The sequence below is a fragment of the Microcebus murinus genome, chromosome 20, assembly GCF_040939455.1.
Source record: "Microcebus murinus isolate Inina chromosome 20, M.murinus_Inina_mat1.0, whole genome shotgun sequence".
Lineage (NCBI taxonomy): Eukaryota > Metazoa > Chordata > Mammalia > Primates > Cheirogaleidae > Microcebus > Microcebus murinus.
In genome coordinates this window covers 32840244-32865926 of record NC_134123.1, presented here as the reverse complement: position 1 = coordinate 32865926, position 25683 = coordinate 32840244, and the positions used below count along the sequence as shown (strand labels likewise).

General features: G+C 65.7%; 1 protein-coding gene and 1 long non-coding RNA gene across 2 annotated transcripts in view; one reads left to right on the top strand and one right to left on the bottom strand.

The window, feature by feature from the left end:
* Positions 1-25683, bottom strand: part of LOC142862587 (uncharacterized) — a 127218-nt gene that overhangs the window by 62316 nt on the left and 39219 nt on the right. The window lies entirely within an intron of this gene.
* On the top strand, positions 21189-25508 carry LOC105871357 (uncharacterized). Its single transcript, XR_001154056.2, has 3 exons — positions 21189-21453; positions 22808-22899; positions 23086-25508. It is a non-coding gene; the product is annotated as an uncharacterized LOC105871357 (long non-coding RNA).

Genomic DNA, 25683 nt, shown 5'->3' with positions numbered 1-25683 from the left:
CTCAGTGGGGGAGCACAGGGTGGGGTGGAGCACATGGTGGGGGAGGAGCACTCAGTGGGGGGAGCACTCAGTGGGGGAGCACAGGGTGGGGGGGAGCACAGGGTGGGGGGAGCACTCAGTGGGGGGAGCACTCAGTGGGGGGTGGAGCACAGGTGAGGGAGGAGCACTCAGTGGGGGGAGCACTCAGTGGGGTGGAACACAAGGTGGGGGAGGAGCACTCAGTGGGGGGAGCACTCAGTGGGGTGGAACACAAGGTGGGGGAGGAGCACTCAGTGGGGGGAGGAGCACACAGTGGGGGGAGGAGCACTCAGTGGGGGAGGAGCACTCAATGGGGGAAGAGCATTCAGTGGGGGAAGAGCATGTGTTGGGGTGGGGGCTGCACACAGTGGGGGGAGGGGCACACAGTGGGGGGAGGAGCACTCAGTGGGGGAGGAGCACTCAGTGGAGGAGGAGCACACAGTGGGGGAGGAGCACACAGTGGGGGAGGAGCACTCAGTGGGGGAGGAGCACACAGTGGAGGAGGAGCACAAAGTGGAAGGAGGAGCACACAGTGGGGGAGGAGCACACAGTGGGGGAGGAACACTCAGTGGGGGAGGAGCACTCAGTGGGGGAGGAGCACACAGTGGGGGGTGCACTCAGTGGGGGAGGAGCACACAGTGGGGGGAGGAGCACAAAGTGGAAGGAGGAGCACACAGTGGGGGAGGAACACTCAGTGGGGGAGGAGCACTCAGTGGGGGAGGAGCACACAGTGGGGGGAGGAGCACACAGTGGGGGGAAGGAGCACACAGTGGGGGGAGGAGCACAAAGTGGAAGGAGGAGCACACAGTGGGGGAGGAACACTCAGTGGGGGAGGAGCACTCAGTGGGGGAGGAGCACACAGTGGGGGGAGGAGCACAGAGCAGGGTTGGAGCACACAGCGGGGTGGGGCTGCAGGCAGGGGCTGTGCATATGCAGCTGGGAGCCACATTCAGGGCCTTGGCGCCCCAGGGGCGCACGCACCCTCCTCTGCGATTCTCTTCCGCTTCTCTGCCACGGCTTCCTCTCTGGTGACGGTGGAGAGCCCTGTTCCTGGCCCTGAGCCCACCCTCCCTCAGCAAGGGTCACGCCCCGCCCAGGCTCCAGGACCCAGAGGGGCCTCCCACAAGTGGCTGGAGAGGAACAGGGAGCAGCGGCCCCCAAGTGCTGAAAGATCGCCATGGCAACCGCACAGCCAGCTGGCAGGAGTGAGCCCCGCAGAACAACAGGCCTGGCCTCCCCCAGGGAGAGCCGCTGGGGCCGGGGCCGGGGCCGGGGCCGGGGCTGGGGCTGGCACTGACATTACAGATGGGGAGACCGAGGAAAGGAGGGGTGGTGCTGGGCCCCCCAGCCAGGACACGGCCGGGCTCTGGGGCCTCCCAGGCAGCAGCAGTCATCTGACTGCAAACGCCGGCGGCCACGCGTGGTTGGCGGCCCCGCTCCGGAGTGAGACCATCGCGGCTCAGGACGGGCGTGTGCTGAGGGCCAGAGCGTGGGCGGGTGAGGGGTGAGCCCCTGGGGTGACCGACCGCAGGGTGGGACGGGAGGGACCCGGGTCTGGGCCGGCGGCGCACGTGCTCGGGGAATCCTGGCACGAACCTGAGAGGCTGGACAGGAGCTCTGCCAGGGGACATGCCCCAGTGACCCTCCACAAGCCCCTCTGTGGCTCTGTGCCTCAGTTTACCCATCTGTACAGAGGCGGCAATGACGGCGCCAGCCCGAAGGCTGCCGTGAGTGAAATGAGCTAATGCGTGTGTGGCGTTTAGACCGTGTCTGGCGTCTAGCGAGCCCTCCGTAAACGTCAGCTATGGTTACGACCACTCCCCATGTGCCGGTCACCTTCCCTTACGGGAAGCCGCCTGTCCCCCAAGCCCCGGCACTGCCCGAGTCTCCCTGCCGAGGGAAGATCCCACAAGTCACCTACCCCCCCTCCCCCTACTCCGTTTTATGGGAATAAACCCCCCTCGGCCCCACAGCACTAGGAGCGAGCCGGCATTATTCTCTATTTTACAGATGGAGAAGTTGAGGCACAGGGAGGTTACGGACCTGCCCAAGGCCACACAGCACTGGACTGCAAGCACTGACATTACAGATGGGGAGACCAAGGCCAGGAGGGGTGGTCCTGGGCCCCCCAGCCAGGACTCGGCCGGGCTCTTGGGCCTCCCTGGCAGCAGCGGTTGGTGGGGAGAAGCCTCTGGAAGGGCTGAGCAGGCAGGCGGGAGGTGCGGACAGCAGGCTGGGCCCCTGCCACTCGCTCCTCACACCCGCCCGCGGGGAGCCGGAAGCTGGCAGCACCGCACCGCCGCCGCCGCCTCGCTCCCCTGCCCATCTGCTCCCGCGCCGGCATCCAGGCGGGCCTGCCGAGACCGCCCGCTGCGGCAGGGTGGGGGATCCCCGCCGGCCCCACTCCCCCCTAGCTTGGGGGTCACTGGAGGCCACGGGACAGAGCTCAGGGCGCAGGGTGGCGGGCACGGCAGGCTGGCTACGCCCTCCCACGGCTGGGGCCCTCCCACGGCTGGGGCCCTCCCACGGCTGGGGCCCTCCCACGGCTGGGGTTCTCCCACAGCCCTGGCTGCCACACGTGTGAGACGTGGCACAAAGCGCGTTGTCCACGCGACGGCGGCTCTGGACCAACGCCAGACCCGGGGCTGGGACCCCTTCCGGGGTCCCTCCCTCGGGGTGTCCTGACACTCCCACTTCAAATCCGCCCTGCTGTCCCACAAACACAGGGACCCTCATCCCCCGGCATGTGGCCTGACGCAGGTTCGGAGCCAGCAAGGCAGGGAGGACGTGGGGAGGGGGGACTCCTACACGGCCGCCCCGGTTGGTGGCGAAGGCCCCAGTAGCTGAGAGCCCAGAGCCGCTGTCCCAATCCATGACACTTGTTGCCAGACCTCCGGGTGCAGGCGCCTGGCCGAGGGAGGGCACAGGCAGGGCTCCGTGGGGTCCTGAGGGCTGGGGAGGGCTCAGCGGGCACCTCCCCTGGCCCCCGACTCCTCCCCAGGAGAGGGATCCAGCATTAGCTGTGCCACTTTGGCTGTGCAACCCCAGGCCAGCCTCTCAACCTCTCTGTGCACCAGAGTACAGCAGGGACAGCACTCCTGCCCCCTCCTGGGCTAAGGACACGGGGTCGGAGGCGCAGTTGATGCCTGGCACGCTGCAAGTGCTCGACACAGGCAACCGGACGGCAAGGACGGGGCTGCACCCCCCAGGGCAGGACGGCTTGCGGTCTTTCTCTGGGGCCAGGTCTGAGCTCTGGGCTTGCCCCGGCCCCACCCCACCCCTCCTGGGGCCACACTCCGGCCACCCCTGAGCCCACGGCACCCAGCGGGTCCCCTCCCGGCCGCTGCCCATGCAGTCCCTCCACCGGGCGCACCTGCCCACCCTGTGTCCTTCCACACCTGCCTGCCTCTTCCCCGGTCTCCCTGGAAGGAGGCTGGGGTCCCTCTCAGCCCCTGGGGCCCCCGACGAGTGGCGTCAGTCACACCGAGCCCCAGAGGACGAGCCCCCTCTCCCGCCCCTCTGTGACACCAAGAGACCAGCGCACAGGAGGGCTCCCCCGGAAGACGCCGTAGGGGGACGGTCCTGTGGCCCCCCGAGACCCACGGCACTGCCAGGGCACACGGGGCTGCGGCCGGCCGGATCCCGCAGGGGACAGCGACACCTAGTGGTCAGCGGGCACGCTGCCCCGCCCCGGAGGCCCCACACGTGTGCCCCAGAGCCCAGGCAGGCAGGGGGTGGGGGGACGGTCACCCTCTGGGGCGGGGCCGGCGCAGGGGCTCGGAGAGAGCGGGAGGCACAGCACATGCCCAGGGCGGCGGCTCAGGCCTCGCCCTCCCCGCGCCTCCCGCCCGCCCGCCTCCTCCCGTGGGCAGTGTGTTCCCGCGTGGCATATGCCCGCCATATGCTCTCCCCGTCACGGCACCCGCAGCAGCCCGCCGGCGGTGGGCGGGGGTGCCTGGGAGCCAGAGCCCACCCTGGCTGCCGCACCCACCGCGCAGGCTGTGGGAGCGGCCGGGTGCCCGGGGCCGGGCCTCCACCTCCCCATCCGTGTGAGAGGGGGCCGGGCCACGACCCCACGTTGTGGGCGGCCAGACCGAGACTCGGGAAGGCTGGGCGCCCAGCCGGAGGACACGCAGCACGTGAGGTCACGCCTCTGCGACCTGGGGGGCGGACAGAGCACATCCCCCATTCTCCCATGCTGGAGGCTCCAGGGTTCCAAGCTCTGCCGGGCCATCCCCACACCGGGGTCACCCCCACGTCCTCCTCCCCGGGGACCACGGCCCGGGGCCTCTCTGGCCTCCCAGATCCCAGGAGCTGGGTCTCTCCAGGGCTCCTCTGGGCCTGCTGCCCGGACCTGCCTCGATTCCCAAACTGGGCTCCCCGGGGGGCCCCGGCATCGGCCCAGCGAGCCCGGGGGGAAATCGAGGGGAGCGGGGGACCTGTCCCCCTAAACCAGAAACTGTCCAGGGCTGGTTTCCACAGTGAGCACACAGGCACATGAGTGATGGAAGATTCCGGAGCTTTGTACCACGGAGGAAGTAACACTGGGTGTGCAGTGACAGGCCGGCCACCCACTGCCACCAGAGTCCCCTCGGAGCCAGGCTGGGTGACTCCGCGGGGCAGATTCCTAGGCAGCGGGTGCCGACTGAGCAGCCACTGAGCACCAGGCTCTGTCACCGCTGTGCTGCATGTAGCCCCGCAGTGCGGGAGTTAGCCCGGGTCCCCTGGGTTCGAGTCCTGTCCCTGCCAGTTATTAGCTTGTGCGGCTCAGACAAGTGACTCCGTCTCTCAGGGCCTCGGTTTCCTCATCTCTGAAATGCAGCCAAACAGCAGCTCCTACCTGTGAGTGGGGGGCTGGCACGGTGGCCCCTGGTGGCTAGGGGGTGGCTGGCTCTGGGCACATAGCAGGGACCAGCTAGTTACCCAGGACAGGGCGGGAGCTCCGCAGACTGGGGGGGACAGCAGCCCCCGGGTGCAGCTAGGAGGCCGAGGCACTGGCTGCTGAGGATGGGGCTGGGGGTAGGCGTGGCGGGCGTGGGGCTTGGGAGAGCCCGGAGCCAGGGCACTGGGCAGCCGCTCCATTACCTGGGCTTCTGGGTGCAAAAACCCCCAGGAGAGAGGAAACTGCTTTTTTTTTTTTTTTTTTTTTTTTTTGAGACAGTCTCACTCTGTTGCCCGGGCTAGAGTGAGTGCCATGGTGTCAGCCTCGCTCACAGCAACCTCCAACTCCTGGGCTCAGGCGATCCTCCTGCCTCAGCCTCCCGAGTAGCTGGGACTACAGGCACGCGCCACCACACTCAGCTCATTTTTTCTATATATTTTTAGCTGGCCAATTAATTTCTTTCTATTTTTAGTAGAGACGGGGTCTCACTCTTGCCCAGGTTGGTTTTGAACTCCTGACCTTGAGCGATCCTCCCGCCTCGGCCTCCCAGAGTGCTAGGATGACAGGAGTGAGTGAGCCACCACGCCCGGCCAGGAAACATGTTCTGAGTTCAGAAAAGAGACTCCCCTGCGTCCCAGGAATCGAGGCCCTGGGGGAGGGGGAAGCCCCGTGCACAGCTGGCTCAGGTGGCCCAGCAGGGCCTGGCAGGCACCGCCAAGGGGGGGGGGCAGGCCCCAGGCCCGGCCCTGTCTGGCTTCCGAGTCGGGTGGAGACCAGGCCTGGGGCTCCAGCGTGGGTGTCCCCCTGCCAGATGGCCCTGGGCTTTGTCACCTGCCGAGCCCCAGACCCCAGCGAGGCTGAGAACCGGACGTCTGCCTCTTGCCAAACCAGCTGCCTCCAGGGGCGTCCACGGGAGGGCAGAGCCCCAGAGCCGGGAGACGCCGCGAAGCACAGTGACACCCAGAGTCACCCCGGAACACGGCAGCTCCACCCCTGGGCGCTGGCCCAGGAAAACAGACACACACAGCCATGCGGAGACCTGCACACGCGTGCTCCCGGCCACGTGACTCAAAGTGAGAACGACCCAATGTCTATCAACTGATGAATGACACACAAAACGCGGCACAGCCACGTGGTGGGATCTCACCCCGCCACGGAAGGGGACGGCATCCTGACACCTGTGACGTGCACGGACCCTGCAAACACGACGCTGAGTGAGCCACGCCAGCCACCAAGGGCCACGTGCCACGTGCATACGAACAGGCAAAGCCCCAGGGACAAAAAGGAGACGGGTGGCTGCCAGGGGCCGGGCAGCGGGACTGGGGAGTGACTGCCAAGGGTACAGGGTTTCCTTTTGGGGCGGCAGAGATATTCTAGAATCAGCTGCAGGCGGTGGCCACACAACTCTGTGAAGGATCTCAAAACCACTGAAGTCTACACTTTAAATGAGTGGCTTGCATGCTATGTGAGTTATATCTCAATAAGGCTGTCACAGAGAAAAGAAAGCTGCACTTAAAATAGCACTCGCGAGATGCCATTTCCCTGCATCGGGGCATTTCCGAAGTATCAAAATTAAAAGGATGTGCACGTTGACGGCCACAGGCACAGGGAAGGTGCTGGCGGGGCGGCGCCTCCAGGGCAGGAGGAGGGGGGAGGCAGCCGGCGGGTGGGGCGCCTTGCCTGGGCCCCAGGAGGTGGCAGGCGGTGGTGGCTGTCCCTCCCCCAGCCCAGCTTGCCAGGCACCCTGGAAACACCCAGCCGGGGCGGGGGCGAGCTGCGAACAGACGCCCCTGCAGCTGCTCTGTTTGTAAACCGCCAGCCGGGCCTGCGGGAGCCGGGCGGAGCCGGGGCGAGCTGCTGCCACCGGGCACGGCGCCACGCGGGCCTCGCCAGGTGGACAGGCGACCGCCGGGCCTCCCTGGAAAGGGACACAGGGGGCAAGCCCCTCCTGGAAGCACTTTGCCCTGACCCCAGGAGCCCCCGACAACAGCCCGAGGAGGAGGAAAAGGAGGAGGAGGAGGAGGAGGCGTTCTCATCCACCCCACTTTACCGGCGGGGAAACTGAGGCACACAGGTGCACGGCTCGCATGACTGGCTGCGCTCACAGAGGACGCAGGAGTGGGGGGCCACGGGGCGGGGGGTGGGGCATCTGTCCGCCCTCCTGTCCTGCCACCTCGCAAGGTGCCTGGGGCCTGGGCTGCCCTCCAAGGCCATCAGAACGGCCCCTTGCCCCAGCGTCCTGCTGCAGGGACAGCTGGACAGCGGGAGCCCGGAACCCGGCCCCAGCCCCGAGCGCGGCCCGGACGCCCGCCCGCCCGCCCCGCGTCCTGGCAGACAGCCCAGGACGGCTCCGGAGACTTGTCGCCCCGGCTGAGCGCTGAGCCGTGAGAAGTCTCCGTGCTGGGGGCTGGCAGCGGGCTTGGGAGAGAGCAGCGCCCGGAACGGGGGCCCTGGCCCGCGTCCCAGCCCTGCCTGGCGCTGTCCCCGACTGAAGAAACGGGCTGGGGGCGCCCTCATCTGGGGCGGCTGCCCACACAGGCCCACAGAGCCCGGAACCGGCCTGGCCCGGCAAGCGTCGGGCCAAGCGGAGCTGCTGTGGTCCTCCCCGTGGCTCCTCCCGCCAGGCCTCCCCACTGCCTCCCCTGGGACCTGGAGAAGGGGCCACCAGGCCGGCTCTGTTCCCCTCGGCTGGGCATGCTGGGCTACGGGGCACGAGGAAATCCATGCAGACGCGGCTCAAACATCTCTTGTGCTTGGGCAGGGCAGGATGTCTCAGGCGTGCCCCGAGCCGGCCCGGCCAAAGAGGCCTTCTGTGGACCCAGGCCGTGAAGTCTGAGGCAGGAGGGCTGCAGGCACGGCTGGATCCAGAGGCTCAAACACACCTCCTCCTGGGATCTGCCTCCTGTCTGCGTCTGTCTCTCCCCCTGCCTCGCCGCCCTCACTCCTGGGGGGCTCTTGCCCTGTAACGCCCCTGGAGCCCCCCTGGCCTCCACCTGTAGCACGAGCACTGAACGGGAAGGGGTGCCGAGCGCCCCGCGCCCAGCCGGGCCCGTGCAGACAAACCACTCCCAGCACCGGCTCTGCCTGTCCCTGCACCTCGGCCTGGGCCCTGCCGCCGGCCCCGAAGACGGGGAGCAGCTCCCGTTTGGTGAAGACCTTCCGGGCGGGTGTGTCTGGGGGACGCGGCGCCAGCCAGCACCCCCTCTCCCTGCTCGGCTCCAGCCGCGGCAGGGCTCCCGGAGGACTAATGCGGGAGTGTAAATATTAGACGCTTCCGTCTCCTGCGAGACCAATTACACAGATCACGGCGGCTCCCCCAGGACTCTGCCTTCCACTTACTGTGTCATCATTAACAGCCTGTTAGGTAGCAGCTGCTCGGAGAGCGGGAGACAGAGAGAGAGAGGGAGACAGAGACAGGATGACAGACAGAGAGACACACAGGGAAAGACACGGAGGGACAGGGAGGCCGGAGAGTGAGGACAGACCGGGAAACAGGAACAGGGCCGGAGACGCGGAGGGAGGCCGAGGAGGGGGCCTGCTGTGAGGACCCTCTGCGGGGCGCAGGGCTCCGGGGCCCAGGCCGCCCTGCAAAGAGGGCCTGGCGCCCCCCAGCCCCAGGGGCTCCGGAGTGAGGTCGGAGGGGAAGGTGGCCCCACATGCGGGGACAACCCTGGAGCCCCCGAGGCAAGGACCCAGCATTTTCTGGGTAGAGGGACCCCATCGGGCCCCCCACCCAGCTCGCCCCAGGCTGCGGTGTGGGGGATGGGCCAGGCCCCTGAGCCCCCCCTCGGCTGTATCAGAGGCACGGCGGGGGGCGGCGCAGGGTCTGCTCCCAGGGGGCCCTGTTTCCCCCTCCCAGGAGCAGTGCCCCGGGCGCCCCCCAGCCCCTCTCCAGGCAGCCAGGGGTCTGAGGCCTCCCAGGGAGGGCGGGCAGGGCGGGGCGGGTGGGCAGGCGCCCCAGAGCCCCCCACACCCCCACCCCCGCACGTCAGCTCCCGCCCTGCCGCCTCCCATCTCCCCCCCTCCAGGGTTGGGAGTAATTAGGCGACTGGGGACATAAATCAGGGCTGCTCCTGTGCATCTGCTAATCGCATCTCCCACGGCCAGGCGTGCATGCGTGTGTGTGTGTGTGTGTGTGTGCGCGCGCGCAGAACCCTTCCCTGCAGCTGGGGCGTCCTGCAGGGCCTCCACGGCCACCACGCTCCCAGGGAGAGCATGGGTGCTGGTGTGTGTGGGCCCGGGTTTTCCACAATACACACCCAGACAGCCCGCACATTACACACACACACACACACACACACACACACACACACACACACACACACCTAGTGAGGCAGAAAGTGCAGGTTTGGGCGCCACCTAGAGGCCATGTCCCAGAACTGCAGGAGCCAGAGGAGGCCAGAAAGGCAGCCCCCACCCCATCCCAACTCCAGCAAAAGCCGCTTTTTCCTTTTTTCTTCTCCTTCCTTCCTTCCTTCCTTCCTTCCTTCCTTCCTTCCTTCCTTCCTTCCTTCCTTCCTCCCTCCCTCCCTCCCTCCCTTCCTTCCTTCCTTCCTTCCTCTCTCCTCCCTCTCTCCCTCTCTCTCTCTTTCTCTTTCTCCTTTCCTTTCGTTTTTTGGGAGACAGAGTCTCGCTCTGTGGCCCTGGCTAGAGTCCCGTGGTCGCGTCAGCCTAGCTCACAGCAACCTCCAACTCTTGGGCTCAAGCGATCCTCCTGCCTCAGCCTCCCGAGCAGCTGGGACTGCAGGCACGCGCCACAACACAGGGCTAATTTTTCTATTTCTAGTAGAGACGGGGTCTCGCTCTCGCTCAGGCTGGTCTCGAACTCCTGAGCTCAATCCATCCTCCCTCCTCGGCCTCCCAGAGTGCTGGGATCACAGGCATGAGGCACACCGCTCCCGGCCCACTTTTTCCCACGAAAGGTCCCGAGTCTGTATCAAGCCTGGTTCTTGCCGGTATAAAAAGCACTAAATTAACTGACGGTGGGAGGGGGTGGTAAGGACTATTTTTAAGAGTCAAAAAGTTTGATGTAGCTGCTTCGACACTAAGAGCAGGGCATGTAACTTTATCCTGATAAATTTAAACAGAGGGGGCAAGCAAAACGGGGACGGTTTTTCTTAAATGACAGGCGGCTCCTTCCCCGGGGACGGGTGATGAAGCTGACAACACTCACCGTCACGGGGCTGGTGGACCCTGTCTGTGGCCGTGGCGGGACCAGGGCAGGGCTGAGCAAGACGGGGCCTCCCTCCCCCATCCCGCCCGCTGTCTCCAGGTGCCTGACTCGCCTTCAACGCCCCGCAGCCCCCACTAATCTCATCTCCAACAGCAAAACGAGGGCTGAAGTTCAGAGCCGGCAGCAGCTACGACACACAACCAGGAGTCGGTAACTTGCCACCCGCGCATCCACGGCGAGTGCAGCCGGCTTTTAGTGCACGGTGGTCGTGTTGGTTTCCCGGGGCTGCCGTTACACGCCCTACAAACTTGGGGCTTAGAGCAACACAGACTCACCGTCTGGCCCAACTGGAGGCCAGAATTCTGACAGGGTCTCCTGGGCTAAAACGCAGGTGCCCGCTGGGCTGCTCTCGGGGAAGATCCATCTCCTTGACTTTTCCACCTTCTAGAAGGGCCTGCATCCCTTGACTTCAAAGCCAGCGGTGCCAGGTGACTCCGTCTCACATCCCGTCCCTCTGCCGGGATCCCCCCTCCTCTCATAAGGCCCCCGGGTGAGCCTGGGCAGTCCAGGGCTAACCCACGCCCTTCACTCCACCTGCAACCCTGGCACCCCTTTGCCACGGAAAACCCGACGCACCCGTGTGGGGTTAGGACGCGGACATCTCTGGGGCCCTCATTCTGCTGACCAGGGCTGGGATTTGTTAACAGTTTCTTTTGAAAATAAACTCCCTTAGGAAAAGAGGGTCTTATTTAAACAAAATGATTCAGTAACCGATGATACAAGTGCCACGTGAGTGTGAACGTGCCAAGCAAAAGGAGGCGTCCGGGAAGTTGCCACAACCACCTCGAGGGGGATCTGCCTTTCGTGTCCGTCCTCTGGGAGGACAGTGTGGCCCCAGAGGGTTCAGTGACGGCTCAAGGCACCTAGGATCGTGGCCCCCAAAGTCCACACTCTTCGCCAGGACAGTGAACTGTCCCTACTCTTACCTAGATACTCCCTGCCAGCTTCTAGGCATCCCAAGGGGGCCTGGGGAGATGCACCCTCTACTCTTGGGGCTACCCATCAGTGTGCCCCGTGACTCAGTTTACCCTTCCGTCCACACGGCAGCCCTCCAAACACCCGACCCTTTAGCTTTTCCCTCTGCGGGCTGGATGGACACCGCTGGCCGCTCCTCATAAGCTCCTCTTGGCAGACTCCCGGCCAAGCCATGACCCTGCTGCAGCAGGACCCGGCGCGGTAGGCACCCCGCCCCCCGCGGACCCGCACACGGGGCACAGTGACCTTCACCCACCTGCCACCCTGGGATCTCCCGGGGCCCTCCCTCCTCCTCCAGCTAGTGACAAATTTGTGACACCCCAAGGGAAAAACTAACCAGAAAAAACCATGCCCCCTGTTGAGCCACCCTTATTTCTGGTCTCTGAGCCAGTAATAAAGAGAGTCCCCGGCCCCACTAACACTTCTTTTTCAATCAAAGACTTTCAGCCGGGCGAGGTGGCTCACGCCTGCAATCCTAGCACTCTGGGAGGCCAAGGCGGGTGGATTGCTCAAGGTCAGGAGTTCGAAACCAGCCTGAGCAAGAACGAGACCCCGTCTCTACTATAAATAGAAAGAAACTAATTGGCCAACTAAAAATATATAGAAAAAATTAGCCGGACATGGTGGCGCATGCCTGTAGTCCCAGCTACTCGGGAGGCTGAGGCAGGAGGATCGCTTGAGCCCAGGAGTTTGAGGTTGCTGTGAGCCAGGCTGACGCCACGGCACTCACTCTAGCCTGGGCAACAAAGTGAGACTCTGTCTCTAAACAATCAATCAATCAAAGACTTTCAAAAATGCTAGTGAGACACAGGATTTTTAAAAAGCCAAACGGTTTAAAACGCCACACAGTTGAAAGCCACGTGCCTCGTCCTCCCTGCAGTGATCGCAGTCACCCTCCCCTGCACATCTTTCCAAAGTCTGCCACGAGGTTCACATTCGCGTGTGCACATGTCACCACCTGCCCAAACACCTGCCGCACCAGGACTGTCTTCCTCCCCCCACGAGGGAGGCTCAGAGGGGGCAGGAGACCCGCCCGCCCCAGGCCCCAGCTAGGACTCCGGGCTGTGAGCCCCAACAGGGAGCCGGCAGGAAAGCCCCAGGAGGGACGTGACGGCAGGACACCCGGCATGCCCACCCGCCGGCCCCCTCACTGGGAGAACAGCCGCCCCGAGGGGTCACGGCACAGCACCGAGTCGTGAGCGTCCGGGCGGGAGGGTGTGGCGCACACGTGCACCCCACGCTCGGTGGAAGCCGTGTCCACCCCGAGCACTGCACTCGTGTTAGCTGACTTCATCACACGAGGACCCTCTGGGGACAACACGCCCACTGCACAGACGGGGAAACTGAAGCCCAGACGCACTCAGAGACTCCAGCAAAGCCACCGATACCTGGTGGCTCACGGGGCGGCGGACTTAATCTCCCTGCGCCCTCGAGCCGGTGTGTTTCTTCCAGGCCTCGGACGCTGACAGCCCAGCGCACGCGGTTGGACGCCAGGCCTGGCGCAGGAGGACATACCCCACGCCCCGTGCCGCGTGCATGACCGGCGGGTCAACCCCAGGAATGTCTCCAACCCTCCAGGGTCCCCGGATCCCTTCCCAGTTGACGCCCCCCAAGGCAGCCCCGACCTCACTGCGGCCCCCACGTAGGTCGGTTTCTGGGCGTGAGCACAGACTGCCGTCCCAGCCCCTGGCAGCCCGAAGCCCCTGGCTCTGGGCCCCGAGACTGCCGGGATTCCTGGAACTGGGCCCATCAAGGCAGGGGACGAGTTTCTGTTGAACCATGACACATGGCAAAACCGCAGGCCCTGGGAGATCCTCCCCAGTCCCGTGTGCGCGCCTGTGGCTGCCCAAGGATGGGCCGAGTCCCCCGGGGGGGGGGACCCTCAGCACCCACCCCTTCCCCCCCCAAGGCCGAACGAGGGTGACAGAGAAGGAGCCAGCCACCCAGGGGGAGCCCGGCTCACAGGGGCAGGAGGGGACACCCAGGCAGCCTGTGCTGGGACGTGGGTCCCTGTCCCTTCTCAGCACTCCTGAGCCGGACCTTCCCGCCACGCCGCCCCAGCTCTGCCTGGAAAGCCCCCGTGGGTTTCTGTGGCTTTGCTCAAACCCTCAACGCACAGAGGGGTGGGTGTCCATACCTGCTTCCCCGCCCCCGCGGCCACCTGGCTTCCCTTCTTCACAAGCAGCCATTGGGGGTCTTTCAAAAGCCCCCCGTGGCTGCATCACCCTCCTCACCACCCTCCAGTGACTTCCCCGAGAAAAGGCCACCGCTTCCCTGCGGTGGGGCCCACCAGTGCAGGGGGCGCCGGCCAGCCGCGCACACGGTAGTTGCCGGCTGAGAAGGGGCTCTACGCGAGGGAGGGGCCCAGGGCGGCTAAGGTGGGTGTGGGGAGGAGGCACCACCCAGCCCGCTAGACGCCCCTGCCCTCACCAGCCAGCCCCACAGGGCCTGGGGACGCCAGGGAGAGCCCTGCGGAGGCCGGCGGCCTGGAGCCTTCCCCTGCCCCGGCTCTGACCCAAATCTCGCAGGGCTCCTCCCGGGGAGGGAGCGAGGCCTCCGTCCCCCGCAGCGGCAGAGCCGGCCAAGACAAGCAGGCGGCTTCCAAGGCCCCTTCCCTGCACACGCGCTGGGCCAGGCGGCTCTCACACAGGCCGGGATTCCACGCGCAGAGCCCGGGGCCAAGGCTGAGGACGCCCGCTCCGGCCCCCGCCGGGCCGCCATGCGGCTGGAGGGGGCGCGAGGGGGCGCAGAGGGCAGACAGAAGGCTCCGGACGCCGCCCCCTTGGAGGGCTGCCCAGGTGGGAGGCTGGGGCTCCCAACAAAAACAAACAGGCACTGGAGGAGGAGGAAGCCGGCGGGAGACCACGTCTGGGGGGGTCAGGGCAAGCTGGCGGTGGCTCCCAGATGCCCCGTGGCGCCAGGCCACCCCCCTTCCACCTCTCCCCCCTTCCGGGTGGGCCTGGTGGGGAACCCGGGCAGAAAAAGCGCCCACCCACCTCCCGCCTGTCTTGGGTCTGACAGCACTGCTGGGAGGTGGCCCAGGCCAGGACCCCGGCCTCACTCCCACCGTCCGCTCGTGCCCCTGCCCCCACCCAGGGTCCAGCCCTCTGCATTCTTCCCACAGAGCCCTGCGTTCGTTCGTTCATTCATTCATTCATTGGACTAGTAACTCGGGTGCCTCAGGGTGCCCACGCCCTGCTCTGGGCACTCCGGGTGCAGCAGCGGGCAGACCCGTCTGGGCCCGTGGGGCTGTCACTCACTCACCTTCAATGCTCCCCAATTCCGATGCCCCTCCACGGGACACCAGCTTCAAACAGAGAAACCCCAGCTGGGGAGCTCTGCACGGGCAGGGGGGAGGGGGTACGAGGCCTGCAGTCAGGCCGGGATCCTAGGTGGCCTGGTGGGAGAGGGGGTCACTCACTAAGAGTCTTTGTAGGCAGCAGGAGCTGTTCCCTCACTGTTGCTAGGGCTCCACAGGCCACTCTCCTGCTCATGAACCTTCAAGGGCTCCCTATGGCCCAAGCACAAAGTCTAAAGAAACGAAGGGTACTGGGACCCAAAAACTGGGAAGTCCCAGCTTTCACACTGGCCCCGGCCCACCCCCAGGCCTAGGCACATGCCTCTCTCTCTCTCCAAAATGCCCTTCCCTCTGTCCTGCATCCAGCTGTCCTTGGCTGGGTGTGTCTGCTCCAAGCAGGACCCCGGGGGGGCTTGCTTCTCTCCCCGGCAGGCTGAACCCCTCCCTCCCTATTTTCAAGCCCTGAGCCAGTTGGTTCACACCCGTCTAATCTCCACTCACACTCCACGAAGTCAGTTCTCCTCCTACCAACCCATTTCACAGACGAGACACTGAGGCACAGAGAAGTCAAGTCACACGCCAAGGTCACACAGCTAGGAAGCCAGGAGCGGGGCTGCGGACCCAGGGCGGCACTCCAGAGCCCCTTACCCAGGGCAGCCGTCCACAGCATCAGACACTCGGGCCCTGCTTGTCTCGCCCTGCCCTCGGTGGGGCCACCCCGGAGCTCCAGGCCCTGCTCCAGGCCCTGCTCCAGGCCCAGCAGGGCAGGGCCGGCGGGTGTGATGATCAGCCTCTGCGGCCTCTATCAGATTCAGATGTTTGTTATTCCACTTTCACACTGAAGGCAGCATCTGGCGTGCAACCGCCCCACCGCAGGGCCCGCGGGAGTGACCTTCGACAGGCCTCAGTTTCTCTCTCTCTCCCATGGGGCCCTAGCAGCCGGCCCAGCCCCCACGGAGGAAGCCAGCCCCGCCAGCCTGGGAGCCCCGACCGCGGGGCCCGCTGGAGTGACCCTGCACAGGCGCTTTGCCCTCCAGGCCTCAGTTTCTCCCTCTCTACAGTGGAGCCCAAGCAGCCGGCCCAGCCCCCACGGAGGAAGCCAGCCCCGCCAGCCCGGGAGCCCCGACCGCGAGGCCCGCTGGAGTGACCCTGCACAGGCGCTTTGCCCTCCAGGCCTCAGTTTCTCCCTCTCTACAGTGGAGCCCAAGCAGCCGGCCCAGCCCCCACGGAGGAAGCCAGCCCCGCCAGGAGCCCCGGCCGCGGGGAGCAGGGAGGAGCCAGGAAATCCGGGAGGGGGCGCCAGCCCCGCCCCGGGCCCGGCGCCGGAGGGGGCGCCGGCTGCCCCAGAAACGCTCTCCAGATGCGCGCTGCCAGCATTCCTGGAAGGAGCCCGGCCAGCGCGGCGGGCGGGGCCGCCAGATGTGCGCGAACAGCTGCCCCCGCGCTCACAGGGTCAGCTCCTGGCTCCAGCGAGCCGCGCGCACCGGCGGCGCCTCGGGCCCTGGCACCGCCGCGCTTCCTGGGGCGGGAGGCCAGCGGGCGGGGCCGGGCCCCCAGCCCCCACACCGGGACCGGGGCGGGGCCAGGTCAGGCCCCACCCCCGCGGGGGCGGGGCGAAGCACAGCCCCACCCTGCAGCCTGGAAGGACGGGAGAGAGGCCGGGACGCGCTCCGGGCCTCTGCAGGGGGAGGGGCGGGCCAGCCCCGGCGGTGGGGGAGGGGCAGACCACCCCGACTTGCGGCGGGAGGGGTGCGGAGGGGGGGCTTGTTAGGGCCTTTGTTGTATTGGACGTTTCCCCTCTGTGAGTGCGAGGAGGGATCTGGTGCTACATCTGGCGTCCTGGCCTGGGGGGGACGGGGCACCCCCGCAGGGGCCCCCAGGATTCCCTGCGCCCCCCATTCCGTGACCTCAACCCCGGCCTCGCCCCTCCATCCCGAAACACCCTGTCCCCAGCCAGAGGCGTGGTGCCCTCTCTGGGGGTCGTGGGGCTGCCAAGGGGGTGCAGGGAGCCAGGAGGGGGTGTCAGGGCCCAGAGGCCACACCCCTCCCTCTTCAGGGTCCCCAGCAGGGCTGAGGGCAGCGCCCGCCCCGCCCCCTAGATAAAGGCGCGGGCAGCCGCTTTGTTTCTCGGTGTAAACTGAGCCAGATGCGGCCTAATCCCCCAGCTGGGCCACATTTGCGGCTCTGGCGGCGGGGGGCTCCCTGCGCTCCAGGCCCCTCCCCCATCCACTCCCCCGACCCCCCCTCCTGACCCAGCTGCGGCCCTGCCCGGCAGCGTGGGGGGCGGGGCTGGCAGCTCGACCTCTGCCACCACCACCTGAGGTCAAGGGCAGCCTGAGGCCTCGCTGGAGCCACGTGACCCCCCTCCCCCCCAGCCTCCGCCGCTGTCGTGCGTCTAAAGTGCGGACAATGAGCACGCGGCCAACGGGGACGTCGGGGATCCAGCAGCTGCGGCCAGGCGGCCACCGCACCGCCCAGGCCCAGGCCCAGCACTGGAGTGACAACAGCCGGAGCCGCTGAGGCCGCTCCCCCGCCAGCTCATTCACTCTTTCCAAGAACCCAGACCCCAGGGAGGCTGGCGCGGGGCTTAACCCCTGTGCACTGACAGAGAAGGGAGCTGGGGCCCAGACAGGCCCCAGAGCTAGTAGGAGGCAGGATTATTTTAACACCAGCATGTGGCCCAGAGGGGTGAAGTGACTAACCTAAGGCCACACACAAATTAAAGGGGAGGTATGGAGTGGGGGACGGGGGGCAAATGCAGGAGGGCAAGGGTCAGGCACCTTCCTGGCCTTTGCCAAGCCTCCCCTGTAGCACTAAGAGGGGAGGGGTTCTTATCAAAAACGCAGGTCCCCAGCCCCCGGCCTGGTCCTAGTGAACCAGAGTGGGGGATGGTTTGGACCCTGCATTTATCACAAGCTGGTGGGCGGCTGGTACTGGGGCACATTCAGGTTTGAGCTGCGGCCCGTGTGGTCCCTGCCGTGTGCAGACTGGGTCAGAGGCAGGAGGGGCCTGGGGCAGACCAGGCCTGGGTCGGCTCCAGAGGGGGCTCCCTGTCCCTCCCCAGGCACGGCCACCCGGGGTTGGGCAGGCAGCCTCACCTGGGCTGGCCCAGCCAGCGGGCAGGCGGGCGCCAGGCTCAGAACCTGCCAGGAGCCCGGATGGGCCGGCGCCTCCTCCCAAGCCCATTAATCATCCCGGGAAAGTCGCTGTCAGTCCAAGTTCCCGGTGCCCCTCCCCCAGTGCACACCCACGTCCACACGCACGGCACGCACGCGCACACACACACATGCAGGAACACATGCACCACGTGGAAACACGTCTCACACACCTCACGTGTGCATGTACGCTACACTGCATAACACCACACACCCATGCTGTGTGTGCACGTACATCACACGTGAGCCCGTGCAAACACACACAGGCCATGTGTGTGCATACGTGCTATCAGGGCAGCTACCACCCTGAGGAGAGAAACAGGGCCTGGAGCTGTTGTGACTACCCCGGGGACACACCCAGCCCTGCAGCTGCCACCTGAGGCCCTGCCCAGCTCTAGCTGACGCTGCCTGGCTTTGGCGGCAATTCTGCCAACCGGGTGCCTGCCCCCCCGCTGTTCGCCCCGCCCGGGGCTCTGGCTGGTGGGCAGTGATTTGATTACCAAGAAAGGAGGAAATGAATTAACAACGGGCCGATAAACGGGGTCTGGCTGACACCTCCCCTTTGCCAGGCCAGGGTCCTGGGGGGACAATGACAGGGTGACTCCTGGAGGGAGAAGGCTGGGACTGCAGCTGCCCTGCGCTTCCCTGGAGAGGACGGGGCCTGGCGGGACTCTCGGCCAGGCCACCAGGACCAGCACGGAGGTCTCCCCGCCCTCACCTGCCCACCGCCGTGTCTAGCCTGGCCACACACCTGGATGCCAGGCGGTCCCTGCCAAGTGCGTCCCGCTCAGGCTCTCATCTTTACACACTCTCACCTGGAGCCACCTGCCCATCCACCCACCCACCCCCATCCATCCACCATCCATCCATCCATCCACCACCCATCCATCCATCCACCCACCCATCCATCCACCATCCATCCATCCACCACCCATCCATCCATCCACCATCCACCCATCCACCCACCACCCATCCATCCATCCACCCACCCATCCACCCACCACCCATCCATCCATCCATCCATCCATCCACCCACCATTCATGCATCCATCCATCCACCCACCACCCATCCATCCATATCAGAAAGGCTACCAACATGGGATTGAGATCCTGAAGATGCAAGCTGGGCAGGAGGAAGCTTTCTTCCACTAGGGCAGTCAGGGAGGCCTCCAGGAGGAGGTGGCATTTGAGCTGAGGCTCGGAGCTGGCACTCTGGGCAGACGGGGAGCCGCACAGAGGGGCTTACCCCAGGGCAGAGGACCCCACTCACTGCAGCCTAGGAAGGAGCTCCAAGATGAGGTGGCGGAGGGGACACCTCCTCCTGCCCTGGCTGCTCACACAGGGCTGGGTCTGCCGCCTCCTGGGGGCCGCGTGGCCAGAGCCCCAGCCCGTGCTGCTCCCAACCACACCCGGCACTTGGCCCCGGGGCGCAGCTCCTCTCTCGCTGTGGTCACCCCAGACCATCCACGCCGTGCACCTCCATCCACCCACTCGCCCGAGGACGTCAGAGCCGCAGTCCCCTGGGCTGGTCCGAGCTCCCCTCCTCCCGTGGGAGGGCCGAGACCCGAGGGGCGTAGGTGACAAGTGACAGAGCATTCACTTTCAGGTGAACGAGAACCGGCCTTGCAGAGCACAGCCCGGGGAGCACCTCATGGCCACGGCTTGTCCGTGGACGTTCTCTGGGGCTCGGGAGGCAGCTCCCAAGCAAGAAGTCACAGGCACGCTTGGTCCGTGCCCTTGCTGCAGAAAACCCACGCCTCTTTGGGACGCGGCGAGGGCCTGCCAAGAAGGCTCGCCCCTGCGTCTCCCCGCACCGCCTCTCACCAGGCCAATGACCTGCTTCCGCCCAGGGCACGCCCTGACCCGGCGCGGGGGAGGCGGGCCATTGGCAGCGGTCAGGAGAGAGCCACCAGAGAGCCACCCACGGGCTGTCAGCACCGGGTTCCCCGGAGGCCGGCACCCTGGCGACTGTCCCCTTGCTCCTGCCGGTTTGTGTACATCTTCTGGGTTTCCTAAAGAGGCCGGGCATCGTTTTACGTGGGGGCCACGGTCCCTGGCACCCAGAGGCCGGCTCTGTGAGGAGCAGGGACGGCCAAGATGCAGGAGGGAGCCACGGAGGCTCAGCTGGGCCTCGGAGCCCAGGCGGGCTGCCGCCCGACAGGAAAACCCCGTGGGAAGGCGGGAAGAGGGGGCCGCACCCCACCAGCACCCCCTCTGTCACACACTCGCTCCCCATCACTGGTCCACCTACGAGTCCCTCCATGCATGCGTCCCCACGCCTGTCTGTCTCAGCACCTGCACAGTCAAGCACCCGTCATCCATCCAGCCCCCTGTCCCTTGTCCCTCCTTCCACCTGTCCTTGCACACCCTCACCTGCAGTGGGGCACTTCTCCGCCTTACCCAGCCAGCCTCTGTGCCTCTCCCACCCAGGGGCGGGCCACCAACACTGCCCTTTCCCCCTATACAGACAGGGACACGTGCCCCGGGCTGGGCCAGTCCGGGCCTTCCCTGCACCCTGGGATCACTGGCTGTCAGCCACAACCGCCGGTGGCCGCCTTCAAGGAGACCCTGCTGTGGAGCGAACCCCCGCAGGAGAGAGCGGTGCGGAGGGCGGAGGGACGGAGCGTCCCAGACACGGACCACGCGCCCCAGAGCCAACACCTCCCCCACTCAGTCTCTGAGTGTCGGAGCCAACACCCCCCCCACCGCATGAGTCAGCAACCCCCCCTTTCCCTACAGTGACTTGGCGCTGGGGTTGTGCCACTTGCAGACGGAAAAGGGCGTGGGTAACACAAGCCCTTCTTCCAATGCAGCACAAAGTGATTTAGAACCTTCTAGAAGCTTAGCCCCTAGCCAGGGGAGGACACAGGAAAAGCAAGCCCTGACCTTGCGCCTGCCAGAGGCCGACCCCCAGTTGGAGGGGGAGTTCTAAAACACCCATGAGACGGGCAGCCCAGACACTCAACGCCAGTGTGGGGGTAAAAGAGGCCAGGCGAGACCCCACTCACCAAGCCTCAGTTTCCCTATCTGTAAAATGAAGATAGCACCGCCTAGTGCGGGGCGGCTGTGAGGATCAGCGATGGAGCAGGTACTCCGGGATGCTGTCACGTGAGAAGGTGATGCTTGGAGCCGTGGCAGCTCCCTTGCAATCATGAAGAAAGGACCAAGAGACCCACACTTGGCTTCGCTCTGATTTCAGGGCAAGGTCGCCTGCTGCGTGCCTGGGGCCGCGGCCTGTGCTTTACGCTCCCGCCGGATGTCGCTTTCGGGGAGCGGGCTCAGGGAGCAGTTAAGAGCACGGGTTCTGAACACGGGCCCGCCCGGGTTCCAGCCCCAGCGGCGATGCTTGCTGACTGCACCTCTCCGCACCTCGGTTTCCTTCTCTGTAAAACGGGAACCCTATTTATGAGCATTCAATAATCCGGGACACAGGAAAACACCCGGCACGGAGCTGGGCACGTGGGAAGGCCCAGCAGACGTTTGCTGTCACCGAGCATGTGCGGCCGAGAGGTGGGGGGAGCGCGGGGGGGGGGGGGATGATGGGGGGGGCCGCGGGAGCCGAGCAGCAGCCCTGCGCAGGAGCCCTGGCTCTGGGCGGGCCTTGCTGACTGGCTGTGAGCGCCCTGCCAAGGCCGGGGCAGCTGGCTCCAGCCTGCCGCTGACTGCAGGAGAGCCGTCCCACGACGCAGCCGCCCGCCCAAGGGCCGGGCCCCCTACCGGGGCGAGCTGGGGCCCGCAAGGTGGGGGTCCTCGTAGCCTGGGAGGGGGACCTCAGTGGTCCCGAGATGCCCCCGGCCCTCGCTCCCGGCCCCCGAGGCCCACGTGTCTCCTCTCCGCGCCCCCCCCCCAGGGCCGGCCTGGGGCAGCGGTTCCGCTTGGCAGCCTCGCAACAGTGAGTCAGAAACAGTTGTTGGGCTTGTCGCAAGCTCGGAGCAGGCTGCGGGCTGGGGATGGCTTAACTCTTTGGGGAGTGAGCTCCTCCTCCAGCGGAGGCTCCTCCACGGAGCTTCGCAGTGGGGTAAACCGAGGCAGCCGGCTCCCATCTGTCTGCACAATTTCCTTTTCTTTCTTTTTTTTTTTTGAGACAGAGTCTCACTCTGTCGCCCAGGCTAGAGCGAGTGCCGTGGCGTCAGCCCAGCTCACAGCAACCTCAGACTCCTGGGCTCAAGCAATCCTCCTGCCTCAGCCTCCCAATTAGCTGGGACTACAGGCATGCGCCACCATGCCCGGCTAATTTTTCTATATTTTTTCTATATATTTTTAGTTGGCCAATTAATTTCTTTCTATTTATAGTAGAGACGGGGTCTCGCTCTTGCTCAGGCTGGTTTTAAACTCCTGACCTCGAGCAATCCTCCCGCCTCGGCCTCCCAGAGTGCTAGGATGACAGGCGTGAGCCACCGCGCCCGGCCATGCACAGTCTCCTTTTCTGAGAAGACCCCCTTCTGCAAACCGGTCTTCCGGGCTGAGGGATCTGTCACCGTTGCCTGCCCCGTTCCTCCTCCTGGGTCTTCCTCTCCCCACGCCCGGCCTGATGTTTGGTGCCCCCGACCCAAGCGGGAGCCCCGAGCGTGCGTCCCGTGGTGTTCAGCGCCGCGTCTCCAGTGCCAGCACAAGGCCAGCGTTGAGGAAATGCTGGACGAATGAATCAGCCGACCAAGCGGCCGAGCCACCCACCCCCACGTCCCAGGGCTCCCCGCACAGAACCAGCACCCGGAAGTGGCTCTCCCCTCCCACGGCCTCTCTGCTGGGCCTCCTCCTCCCGCCCAACTCTCCAGGTTTCCCCCCAGGGGCCCGCCCACCGCCCGCCCCAGCCCCCACTGCAAGAGCCTCCCCCGTCCCGCCCGAGACCCTCTCCACCCGCCCGGGCTTCCCCGGGCTCGCCACACTCCGCCTGCCTCCCGGGTGCCCCGGCCACCTGGTCGCCCTCTCCCCTCACCCGCCCGGCGGACTCCTGCACATCCCTCAAGAGCCCGTCCGGGTGCGGCCTCCCTTGAGAGGCAGGGCCGGTCGCGGCCCCTTCCGGCCCCTCGTCCTCTGGACGCAGGCACCGTGAGGCCCACGAGGAGACGCTCGCAGGAGGCGGCCATCGCCGAGCACGATGCCTGCATACAGCAGGCGCTCACTAAACCCTCACGACTGGGTGACCATCCACCTCCTCGGTGCCTGCGCGGAGTGCAGCCCCCCAGCCCAGACTGCAGCTCGCTGTGTGTGTGGGGGGGCTGCTTCGTTCACTGCTGTGTCCTCAGTGCAGAGCCCAACGCCCGCTGGACGGACGGACGGAGCCCCGGATGGACGGACGGATCAGCGGACGCAGGCACAGGAAGAGAGATGAGGAAAGGTGAATGCATGGATGAACGGAAGGACAGAATGGGGAAGGATGGGAGACAGATCCATGATGGACAGACAGATGGAAGGTGGGTGGAAGGATGGACGGACGGAAGGAAAGACAGACTCATGGAAGGGTGGGAGGACAGGGGCACCAGGTGGGGGGTGACCACTGCCTGAGTCATTTATTCATTCACAGATAAGCTCAGTTTTCCGGCCAGATGAAGAACCCTGCGCGGGAGTCTCCCCACCCTTCCCGACAAGCTCTGCCCCTGCTCCGAGTGGGCAGAGGGGAGGGGTGCACCCGCTTGCCCCCCCACACACACCCATGCAAGCACACACACGTGCACATGTGCACACGTGCACACACACATACACACATGCACACATATACACACGCACATGTGCACACATGCACACACGCATGTGCACACATACACATGCACACACGTGTGTGTACATATACGTGTGTGCACATGTGCACACGCACACACACACATGTGCACACACACGCTCAGGGCATCGAGGGCGGCTGGGAGCTCAGGCCGTCTCCCAGCAGGGGACAACCACCGCGCCCACACGCATGCCGGCCCCGGGCCACGCCCCTGTGGGGACTGTGTGCTGTCTCCCTCCGCAACGGCACCAGGCAGCAGGCTGCCAGCTCCACTCCTTCAAGGAGAAACTGAGGCCCAAGGAGGTTGCATGCTTGCTGGCAGACTCGCGGCTGCAGGCGGCTAAGCCGGGCCCCCGTCGGAGCCGTGTGGCTGCAGGGTCCGCACCGTTGGCAGCCGACGGTCAGGCCCCACTGCCACGGCCCGGCACACCCTCCCCGCGTGTCCTTCGTAACCTTCCCTGCAACGACTCGCTCTCTACGCTTAAATAGGTCTAAAACACACGCGACTGCCATAAAGGGAGGTCAGCATCGGACAACAGAAATAGAAGATGGCGACCCTGAAAACGCACACGCCAGCCCAGCACGCCCGGCCGTCCTGCCAGACGCTTCCGGACGGACGGCTCTGTCCCTGCTGACAAGCGCGCAGTGGGGCTGGCGTGCAAGCGCGTCAGTGGCAGGTCCCTGGCGGGTCCCCTGGAAGAGGCGGCGCCCCCGAGTACAACCCACTTCTCACGGAGAGAGCATGCCGGCGGGGGTGACAGGGAGTGGCTTCTGAGTCCAGGCCATGGGAGGCACGGCAGCTGTCCCCTTCTCCTCTCCAGGGGAGCCAGCTGCCGTGACAGAAGGACACTCGAGCCGCGCTCAGGAGAGGCCCCCGTGGCAGGGAACCCAGGCCTCCCACCAGGCCGCCCGGGCAGCGCGTCCTCCAGCCCCGGGCCCCTCCCGCGAGACCGCAGCCCCGTCCGGGCCTGGAGCACCCCGGAAGCTGCTCCCCAATTCCTGCCCCGCGGACCCCATGAGACGCTAAGGCGTGTTGTGTTATGCTGCCGTGCTTGGGGGCACTTTGTCACTCGGCAGCAGGTGGCTGGTGCCGAGAGGCGGTGCCGACAGTCATTCCCAGACCCCGCTGTGACGCAGCCAGGATGGCCACAGACGACCGAAAGGAGAATAGACATTTCCCGCCTTCTCTGAGACCACACGTCCGTGCCTGTCCCTGTGTCCTGCTCTGTGCCCTGCGGCCTCCCCCAGTGGGTCCCCGTCCCATGGAGTGTGACCTCAGCGCCCCACTCCCTCCAGCCAAACTCTCGGGGAAGATCCCCTGCTCTTCCCCTGGTGCCTGGCGCCGGCTCCCTGCTCCCTGGGGGAAGCCCTGCTCTCCTTCCCGCCCGGGGCCTCGGCACGTCCTGTTCCCCTTGTGTCTGCCAGGACACTCCTCGCCCCGCCTGCCCTGCCCTCGGCATCCATCCACCCATCCGTCATCCCAGAGCCTCCGCTCCGCCCTCCGGCCCTCCCCGCCACGCCACGGCGTGTGTGCGCGTGGCTCTGAGCTCCGTGGTACCACGTGGAGTCTTTACCACTCATTTCTGAGTCGCGAGGCTCACCTCCCCACCAGGTGAGCTCGCAGGGGCAGAGGCGGGGCAGGGCAGGTCTGCCTTGCTCACGGCCACACCTCTGTCAGGCACAACAAGCCCCTGTGCGAGGAATGAAGGGAGGAGTACGGAGGTTGCCAAGCCCTAAGCCCCGACTGGAACAGACCATGCTAATTTGTAGAGCCTCGAGCTAAACCCAAATATAAAAGAGTTTCTCTGCTGCCAGCCAGACCGAGAATTTGTTTTAATGAGTTTGGCTCCAAGAGCCCCTCCTCTGTGCTCCCCACCCTCCTCCCCCGGCATCTCCCTGCCCTCCTCCACGCTCACCCTCGCCCTGGGGGACAGAGTCTTCTAGCGAGGTTCTTTGCTCCTTTGTTCTCTCCAACCAGGGGCCTGGGACACGGCCCCTCACGTGGGAGGTGGCTAGGGCTCCCTTCTCCGAGGGCCTCCGAGCTCTGCCACCAGCCACCGGCAGGCAGACCTGTCTCTGCCCCAGGACGCCTTGAAGCCGTGCTGGAGGGTGGGGGAGCCGCCGCAGCCCCCCCAGTTCAAGGCTCCTCTTCTGCAAGCACTAGGAGGCGGGAAAAGGCTTCCCCTTTCTCTGCAACACCTTTCAATAAAAGGACTTGCTCTGCCGAATTTGGACTCTGTCAAAAGGCCACATTTAGGACCTAGAAGGCCACACTTTGCCTTAAGGCTGCAGGGTCCCCACTCCCGTGGGGCGATGAGAAAGTTCTGGAAATAGAGGCGACGGCCGCACACCCCTGGGAGTGTACTAGATGCCCCCAAACTGTGCACTTTGAAACGGTCACGG